The sequence below is a fragment of the Cetorhinus maximus genome, chromosome 38 (assembly GCF_964194155.1).
Source record: "Cetorhinus maximus chromosome 38, sCetMax3.hap1.1, whole genome shotgun sequence".
In the NCBI taxonomy this organism is placed as follows: Eukaryota; Metazoa; Chordata; class Chondrichthyes; order Lamniformes; family Cetorhinidae; genus Cetorhinus; species Cetorhinus maximus.
The window spans coordinates 4,068,724-4,078,048 of record NC_135916.1 but is presented as its reverse complement, the minus strand read 5'-3'; the positions used below and the strand labels follow the sequence as shown (position 1 = coordinate 4,078,048).

General features: G+C 45.6%; 1 non-coding gene across 1 annotated transcript; it reads right to left on the bottom strand.

Annotated features, from left to right (window-relative positions):
• Window positions 1-3,334: 3,334 nt before the first annotated feature.
• trnaa-cgc (transfer RNA alanine (anticodon CGC)) lies at window positions 3,335-3,406 on the bottom strand. The gene has a single exon. It is a non-coding gene; the product is annotated as a tRNA-Ala (tRNA).
• Window positions 3,407-9,325: the final 5,919 nt, after the last annotated feature.

Genomic DNA, 9,325 nt, shown 5'->3' with positions numbered 1-9,325 from the left:
TCTTGAGTCACCATGCACAATGTCTATGGTTTGGCTGTGGGCCCTTATGTTTGTCTCAAAGAGCAACCACATGTTCTATTTTGGTCATGGCTATAGCCTCACACGTTTGTCTCAATGAATAACAATGGTTTTGGTTCTATGAAGCGAGTTTACTATACCTGTGTGTGTAAAGGTGAGAAGCTGTGCACCACAGCAGTCAAAAGCGGTAGTGGAAATGCCAGGGATCGAGCCTGGGAACTCATACATGCAAAGCATGGAGTCCACCACTGAGCTACATCCCCCGATGAGTGCGGAGGTAGGTGACAGTCTTTCAGAATAAGTTATGGATTGCGGAAAGGAAGTCCGGGCTTAACTGTGTACCCCAGTATGGTCCTGGAAGAGGGAATAGATTTATTCGATGAGATAGCGAGCTTGTATTTTTTCACATGCTCCAGACACACCATGGCATTGGACATTTCAACCAGTTACTCGCCATATCCTTTCAGGTCTGTGTCCCTTGTAGTTAAGCAGAGGCGGGAGGAGGACCGGGAAAATGGCCGGCGTGAGGTAAGTCATGGTTTTAATAGAGAGTAGAACATCGAAGATGGCAAAGGCCAAGAGAGTGACTGCGATTCTGATTGGTAACTTTCCATTGAGAGAGGGATCCAGGGAGGGTAAGCCGGCAGAGAGTACAGAGGAGAGAGAATACGAGGAATTGAATTTACAGTCAACGGATGTGAGAATTTACACATTGCCGAGGTTGAGTGAGAGCAGCAGTGAAGATATCCAGGTGTCAATGTTTTGATGACAATTTGCTGAGGGCTGGCGAAGGGGTATATTGGATGAGAGAGCAGGAACACAGTGAGGTTGCATAAGAAGTAGAAAGCACGAGAGAAGGGAAAGGACACATCAAGGATCGATATGGTTATAATTGCCAGTCTGGCGCAATGGCAGGCTGGGCTGGGTGGAAGGGAAAGGTTGAAGTGGAGGCTTCATTCACAGTGAAGGTGCCACCCACCCATGTCAGGTTTCCATGAAAACCAACGCCTCGATACGATCACCCCACTCCCGAAAGAATCAACACAAACTCGATACAATAACTGCAATCTCGGTACAATCGCGCCAATCTCGAAACAATCACCCCAATTTCGATACAATGACCCCAATCGCGATACAATCATTCCCAATCTCAATACCATAACTCCCAATCTTCGTACAATCACACCAATCGTGATACAATCACCCAAATTTCGATTCAATCGCCCCAATCTCGATTCAATCAACCCCAATCTCGATACAACCATCCCTAATAAACTCTGGGAAGTCAAATCCTCCCTACACCTCAAACAATGGGAATTGTTTGTCCCCATCGCCTCTGCCTAGACCCCTCAAGCTTCCGAACGCGTCTATCAAGCCTCCTCTCAACATTTCCTCTTCGAAGGGCGAAAAGACCCGGACTCTGCACTGCGTCCACGGAACTGAAGTCGCTTCTCTCTGCAGTGCCTCTACTTATAACCTCAGTATAAACATTTCTGACACCTTCGCATACTTCGTGAAGAGTGCTGCCCAGAATGGGACACCATACTCCTGTTGAGTTATTCGCTGAGCTGGAGGGATCCACAGACACACACACACCGTGTAGCTGAGGACCTGAACTCTACTGAACGAGTGCTTGATCTCTGAGTGGGTATCGTGAGTCACCAAGCAGACAAAAGACTGATGGCTCAAAGTGTGGCTGTAGGCTCTCACGTTTGTCTCAATTAAGAAGCGCAGGTTCTGCTTTGGCCACGTCTATCGTCTCTCATGTTTGTCTCAATGAACAATAGCAGTATCTGTTTTGGCCATGTCTATAGTCTCACATGTTTGTCTCAATGAACAACAACAGCAGGATCTGTTTTTGCCATGCCGACAGTCTCTCGTGTTTTCCTCAATGAACAACAACAGGTTCTGTTTTGGTCATGCCTATCGTCTCACATGTTTTTTTCAATGAACAACAACACGTTCTGTTTTTGTCATCTGAAGCGAGTTTACCATGTCTGTGTGTGTAAAGGTGAGAAACTGTGCACGGCTGCATTCAAAAGATGAAATGGAGGTGCCGGGGATCAAACCCAGGACTTCATACATGCGAAGCATGCGCTCTACCTCTGAGCGACACCCCCAGATTCCGAAAAATTTCCGTGCCTGTTCTATTTTTAGTTCTCTCTAAGGAGACCACACTCGATTTATCCGCCCCTGTCACATTTTGTGGAGATGTTTTTTGATCTTTGTCACAGTCAGTCGTCATTTCATCTACGATCCTGATCTTATCCCTTTCCATGTGACAGGGGCTAAATCCCTATTGGAAAGATTGAAACCAAGGTGTCGATACGATTACCCCACTCCCGATACAATCACCCCAAACTCGATAAAATCATCCCAAACTCGATAGAATCATCCCAAACTCGTTACAATCACCCCAATCTCGATATAATCACCAGAATCTCGATACAATCGCCTCAATCTCGGTAAAATCGCACCATTCTCGATACAATCTCCCCCAATCTCGAAACAATCACCCCACTTTCGATACAATGACCCCAATCGCGATTCGACCACCCCCAATCTCGATTGCATCACTCCCAATCTTTGTACAATCACACCAATCCTGAATCAATCACCCAAATTTCGATACAATCACCCAAATTTCGTTTCAATCACCCCAATCTCGAATCAATCAACCCCAATCTCGATACAATCATCCCGAATAAGCTTTTTGAAGTCAAATCCTCCCTACACCTCATACACTGGGAACTATTACTCCCCAGCGCCTCTGCCTAGACCCCTCATGGTTCTGAACACGCCTATAAAACCTCCGCTCAACATTCCCTCTTCGAGGGCGAAAAGCCCCGGACTCTGCACTGCGTCCATGGAACTGAAGTCGCATTTCTCTGGAGTGCCTCTGGTTATCAATGCAGTGTAAACATTTCTGACACCTTCGCATTCTTCGTGAAGACTTCTGCCCTGAATGGGCCACCATACTCTGGTTGAGCTACTCGCTGAGCTGGAGGGATCCACAAACTCACACACACACCGTATAGCTTAGGTCCTGCACTCTTTTGAACGAGTGTTTGAACTCTGAGTGAGCGTCCTGATTCAAGCAAACAAAAGGCTGATGGCTCAAAGTCTATGGTGTGGCTGTGGGCCCTCATGTTTGTCTCAATGAACAACAACAGGTTCTGTTTTGGGCATGTCTATCGTCTCACATGTTTGTCTCAATGAACAACAGCAGGTGCTGTTTTTGTCATATGAAGCGAGTTTACCATACCTGTTGGGATAAAGGTGAGAGGTTGTGCACCACTGCATTCGAAAGGTGAAATAGAGATGCCGGGGACCGAACCCAGGACCTCATACATGCGAAGCATGCGCTCTACCAGTGAGCTACATCCCCCGATAGCGAAAAATCTCCTTGCCTATTCTACTTTTAGTTCTCTCTATGGAGACCACGCTCGATTTTTCCGCCCCTGTCACATTTTGTGGAGATATTTTTTGATCTTTGTCACAGTCAGACTTCATTTCATCTGCGACGCTGATCTGATCCCTTTCCATGCAGAGACAGGGGCAGAATCTCAATTGAAAATATTGAAACATAGAGATTCAGTCATGCTGGACGCGGCTTTGGGGGCGGGGGAGGCGGGATGCGTGGTTTTGGGGGCATGGTGGATGGAGATGACGGGGAGACTGGAGGTGGGGGTCACTGGTTTGAAAGAATGGGGATTTCACATCTGTTCGTTTGGTGGGGAAGGGGGGAAGGATCAAGTAGTATGTTGGAAGCGCCTTTAAAGGAGAGAAGGACAATGCCTGAGGATAGAAAACGGCAAACAATATCACAAAACATGGGAGCCAGGAAGAAGAAATGAGTTTTCAGCAGTCTGCTGAGGGAAGAGTAGAGGGAATATAAGTTTGGTCTCAGAGGAGGATGATGGGAGTTCAAATTTAGGATAAAGAAATAAGAACTTTGCTTGAGGATTGGCCTGGTGAGCGAATGGATTGAAGAGTTCTGTTTATATTTATATATATATATGTGTATACACAGGTGTGTGAGTGTATGTGTGAGTGTATGTTACATATATATATATACATATATATGTATATACATTAGCGGTATGGTGGGGTGACACTCTTTTCTAAGCATGGAGGAATTATATTTGCAGTATTTCATACAATGCTTCAAAATGTCAACTCCATGCCACAACCTCAACTTCTGGGAGATTCTGTTTTGGATAACTCCTTTGCTGTGAGACAATACCGAGGCTCAACCAATCAAAGGCAGTGAGCATAGCTCAGCAACAATGACTAAATACAAATGGAGGGGCGCAATAGCTGGAGGTCTGTTCTCAATCTGAGTGCCATGTTGTCTAGGAGCTCCTCGCACTTGTTGCTTGAGGTGAAGCTGGAAGAGAAAGGGGGCGGTGTTACACAAAAAGGATTCGATAACAAAAAGCAGTCAGGGGGTATCTATTAATCATAGGAATCCCCAGGCAGACTTCGTAGCCTCAAACAACTATCTGTGACCCACTTTCAGGCATGTGTCCCTTGGAGTTAAGCGGAAATGAGTGATGTACCAGCAGAGTGCCCAAGGAGAGATATAGGAATGGTTTGAATAGGGACCAGTAGATCAAAGGTGCTAAGATCAATTGGGGTAATCAGGTTGGGCAGTTTCCATCTAGGGAGAGATAAAGGGGGAGGGGGTGGATAAGAGGGCTGTGATTTCAGAGCAGAGCGAGCACGAGTAATTGAGATGGAGTCAGCAAATGTGAGCAGCGGCTCCTGCAGAGGCTGAGGGAGGAACGCAGTGAAGATATGTCAGTGAGAAGGTTTTGATTTTACTTTGGTGGACCGCAGGGAATGGGGGTTTAAAGATGAGGGGTATGAGCAAGGAGAGATTGTCAAAGGAGGAGAAAGCCACAAAGAAGTGAAAGGACAGATCAAGCTATGATTGAAGCATAATGCTGCGGATACTGGAAATCTGAAATAACAGCAGGAAATACTGGAAAAACTCAGCAGGCCTGACAGCATCTGTGGAGAGAGAAACAGAGTTAATGTTTCGAGTCCGAATGACTCTTCTTCCCAGGACGATGTGAGGTTCTGATTCGGGCCAGACAAACACCAAGATAGACTGCGCTGGGTGGTAGGCTGAAGCAGGCGTGGTGAGGGGACATAGGACTTGGCTCCATTCATGGGGTTTCATCAGCTTTCAACCAAGTAGAGTCCTTCTTTGCTAAAATTGAGATGCTTCAAAAGAATCTCTATAATTTTGCAACAAAGTTACTGATAGGGAGATGTTAAGGACCGAACCGAGGACAAACAGCATATAAATCATGTGTTTTCCCGCTGAACCAGTAAACAATAACCCACTTCGGAATTAATAGACTTTTAGAAGTGTGGGTGGGTAGAAAGAGAGAGGAAAAAATTGAGTCCTTGGAAACTGAAATAGAAACAGAAAGGGCTGGAAAAACTCGGCAGGGCGGGCAGCATCTCTGCAGAGAGAAACAGTTAAGTTTTTTTGAGTCGAATACGAGTCTTCTTACGAACAGAGGAAGAGATAGGGATGTGATGGGATCAATATTGTTGAATATAAGTGGCTGGATAACGGCTGGGCCTTAGGTCAGTGATAAGTTAAAAGGCGGGAGAGTTTTAATGAAAAAGGCCTCATTGAACAGAAGACAAAGCGAGTGCTAATGATTGTATTAAAGGAACAAAGCAGCCGCCCAGAGTAGGTGATAATACCACAGTTAAAGTCGGCGATGTCTGAGAGCAAAATAGCAGAATGTGTTAGTACTGGAAAAGGGAAATGATTGGAGAGTCCCAAGCTTAATGACGAAGTGTTCCATCAGCTCCTCGCACTTGTTGTTGGGGTTTAGTTTGGAGGAAGGCGAGAGTGTTTCAGAATAAGTTACGCATTAGCGAAAGGAAGTCCTGGGTTATCTCTTTATCCCACTCTGGTCCTGGAAGACTGAATGATTATATGCAAAGAGAGATAGTGCTTGTATTTTTTTACATGCTCCAGACACACACTGGCAGTGGACATCTCAAGCAGTAACCCACCATATCCTTCAAGGTCTGTTTCCATTGTAGTTAAGTACAGATGGGAGCTGTACTGGGACAGAGGGGGTCATGAGGAAAGTCATGGTTCTAATATAGAGCAGGACATCGAAGATGGCAAAGGCCCAGTGACTGACTGCGAAGCTGATTGGTAACTTTCCATCGAGAGAGTGGTTCAGGGAGGGTAAGCCGTCAGCGAGCACAGAGGAGAGAGAATAAGAGGAATTGGAGATACAGTCATCGGATGTGAGAAGTTACATGTTGCCGATGCTGAGGGAGAGCAGCAGTGAATATAGCTAGGTGTCAATGTTTTGATGATAATTCAGTGGGCTGGCGAAGGGGTATTTTGGATAAGAGAGCAGGAAAATAGTGAGATTGCCTAAAGTAGAAATTGCGAGAGAGTTGAAAGGACACATCAGGGTGCGATACGGTTATAAGTGCCAATCTGGCGCCATGGCAGTCTGGGCTGTGTGAATGGAAGAGGGATAAGTGGAGGCTTCATTCACAGTGAAGGTGCCACCCACCCATGTCAGCTTTACATGAAAACTAAGGCCTCCATACAATCACCCCAGTCCCGATACAATCACATCAAACTGGATACAACCACCCAAATCTGGACGCTATCTCCCCAATCTCGCTATTAACACCACCAATCTCGATACAATCAACCCCCATCTCGATACAATCTCCAAAATCTCGATAGAATCACCGCCAATCTCGATACAATCATCACAATCTCGAACAACCACCCCAATCTCGATCGAACTTCCCCAATCTCGAAAAAACCACTCCCAATCTTGGAACAATCACCCCAATCTCGATGTTATTACCACAATTTCGATACAATAACCCCAATCTTGATACAATCACTCCAACCTCGATACAATCACTAACAATCCGATACAATCGCCCCAATCTCGATACAATCACCCCTAATATGTTCTGGGATGTCAAATCCTCCCTACACTGAAACTCTGGGAACTGTGTCTCCTCATCGACTCTGTCTTGACACCTCATGATATTGAACGCCTCTATCAATCGTCCTCCCAACATTTCCTCCTCGAAGGCAAAAAGCCCAAGACTGTGCAGCGCCTCCACGGAACTGAAGATCCTTATCTCTGTGGTGTTCCTGGACATAACCTCAGCATAAACCTTTCTGACACCTTCGAATTCTTTGCAAAGAGTCCTGCCCAGAATGGAACACCATACTCTGGTTGCTTTACTCCCAGAGCTGGAGGGATCCACAAACACACAGAGACCATGTAGCTGAGGACGTGGCCTAAACTGAACGAGTGCATCAACTCTGAGTGAGTGTCGTGAGTCACCAAGCACAATGTCCATGGTGTGGCTGTGGGCCCTCATGTTTGTCTCATAGAGAAACCACAGGTTCTGTTTTGGTCAAGTCTATCGTCTCACATGTTTGTCCCAATGAACAACAACAGGTTCTGTTTTGGTTATATGAAGCACGTTTACCATACCTGTGTGGATAAATGAGAGAAGCTGTGCACAGCTGTATTCTAAAGGTGAAATGAAGATGCCAGAAATCGAACCTAGGACCACATACGTACCAAGCATGCACACTACCACTGAGCTACATCCGCAGATTCCGATAAGTTGCCGTGCCTGTTCAACTTTTAGTTCTCTCTATGGAGACCGCGATCGATTTATCCGCCCCAGTCACATTTTGTGGAGATGTTTTTTGATCTTTGTCACAGTCAGACGTCATTTCACCCGCGACGCTGATCTTACCCCTTTCCATGCAGAGACTGGGGCAGAGGCTCAATTGAAAATATTGAATATTAGAGATTCAATCATGTTGGACGCGGCTTTGGGGGCGGGGGAGGCGTGGATGCGTGGTTTGGGGGCTCTGCACATTCATGGTGGATGGACATGACGGGGAGTCTGGAGATGGGGTCACTGGTTTGAAAGAATGGAGATTTCACATCTATTCATTTGGTGGGGAGGGGGGGGGGAGGGCCAAGAAGGATTTTGGAAGTGCGTTTGAAGGAGAGAAGGGCAATGGCTGAGAATATAAAACGCTGAACAACATCACAAAACAAGGGAGCCAGGGAGGATAAATGAGTGTTCAGCAGTCTGCTGAGGACAGAGTAAAGGGAAGATAAGGTGGGTCTCTTAGGCATTAGAGGAGGATGATGGGAGTTCAAATTTAGGATAAAGAAAGAGGAACTTTGCATTTATATATATATAGATATATATAAATAAATATATATATATATATAAATATATATATATATGCATGTATACACATGTGTGTGTATGTGTGTATTTGTGTGTATCAGTGTATGTTACATATACATATATATATATATATACACATATATATGCATATATATTAGCGATATGCAGGGATGACACTAAGCATGGAGGAATTATATTTGCAGTATTTCGTACAATGCTTCAGAATGTCAACTCCATGCCGCCAACTCAACTTCTGGGAGATTCTGTGGTGGATAATTCCTTTGCTGTGAGACAATACCCAGGTTGAAACAACCAATGGCAGTGAGCATAGCTCAGCAACAATGGCTAAATACAAATGGAGGGGTGCAATAGTTGGAGTTATGCTCTCAATCTTACTGCCATGTTGTCTAGGAGCTCCTCGCACTTGTTGCTTGAGGTGAAGCTGGAAGAGAAAGGGGGCGGTGTTACCCAGAAAAGTTTCGATAACAAAAAGCAGTCAGTGGGTATCTATTAATCATAGGAATCCCCAGGCAGACCTTGTGGCCTCAAATAGCCGTCTGCGATCTAAATTCAGGTGTGTGCCCCTTGCAGTTAAGCGGAAATGACTGCTGTACCAGCAGAGTGACCATGGAGAGATATAGGAATGGTTTGAATAGGGACCAGTAGCTCAAAGGTGCCAAGGTCAATGGGTTAATCAGGTTGGGCAGTTTCCATCTAGGGAGGGATAAAGTGGGTGGGGGTGGATAAGAGGGCTGTGATTTCAGAGCAGAGCGAGCACGAGTAATTGAGATGGAGTCAGCGAATGTGAGCAGCGGCTCTTGCAGAGGCTGAGGCAGGAACGCAGTGAAGATATGACGGTGAGAATGTTTTGATTGTACTTTGGTGGACCGCAGGGAAAGGGGGTTTAAAGATGAGGGGTATGAGCAAGGAGAGATTGTCAAAGGAGGAGAAAGCCACAAAGAAGTGAAAGGACAGATCAAGCTGTGATTGAAGCATAATACTGCAGATACTGGAAATCTGAAATAACAGCAGGAAATACTGGAAAAACTCAGCAGGCCTGACAGCA